This window comes from Rhagoletis pomonella, unplaced genomic scaffold, assembly GCF_013731165.1.
Source record: "Rhagoletis pomonella isolate Grant_MI unplaced genomic scaffold, Rhpom_1.0 Rhpom_scaffold_00202, whole genome shotgun sequence".
Taxonomy (NCBI): domain Eukaryota; kingdom Metazoa; phylum Arthropoda; class Insecta; order Diptera; family Tephritidae; genus Rhagoletis; species Rhagoletis pomonella.
In genome coordinates, this window is record NW_023458756.1 from 101,894 (window position 1) to 102,289 (window position 396).

Genomic DNA, 396 nt, shown 5'->3' on the forward strand with positions numbered 1-396 from the left:
AAAAATGACTACACTGAGAGATAAAACGCGTTGTAATATTAAGAAAAGTTTTATGAATTTACTGGGGGAAATAACGCATAGTAAACATGAATATTTTTTGTCTTTGTATGGGCCAAATTCCAATGAATTTTGTTTGCTGGGTTGGAGCTGCTTCGGCCGATGGAGTAAAAGGCGAAATGCTTATATTTTTCCCTTGTCCCTCCTACGCGTTTCGACACTCTCGTGTCATCTTCAGGGAGTCTTTCTAGTTGTTTTCTCGGGTTTGCTCACCGATGGTAATAATTGTCTTTGTATGGGCCAAATTCCAATGAATTTTGTTTGCTGGGTTGGAGCTGCTTCGGCCGATGGGGTAAAAGGCGAAATGCTTATATTTTTCCCTTGTCCCTCCTACGCGTT

At 40.9% G+C, this 396-nt stretch overlaps 1 long non-coding RNA gene across 2 annotated transcripts in view; it reads right to left on the minus strand.

The window, feature by feature from the left end:
- Positions 1-117: 117 nt before the first annotated feature.
- LOC118750307 overlaps positions 118-396 on the minus strand; it is a 3,587-nt gene continuing 3,308 nt past the window's right edge. For both annotated transcript variants that reach the window (XR_004994378.1, XR_004994377.1), the window contains exon 3: positions 118-240. This is a non-coding gene — a long non-coding RNA (uncharacterized LOC118750307). The remainder of the gene's footprint in view (positions 241-396) is intronic.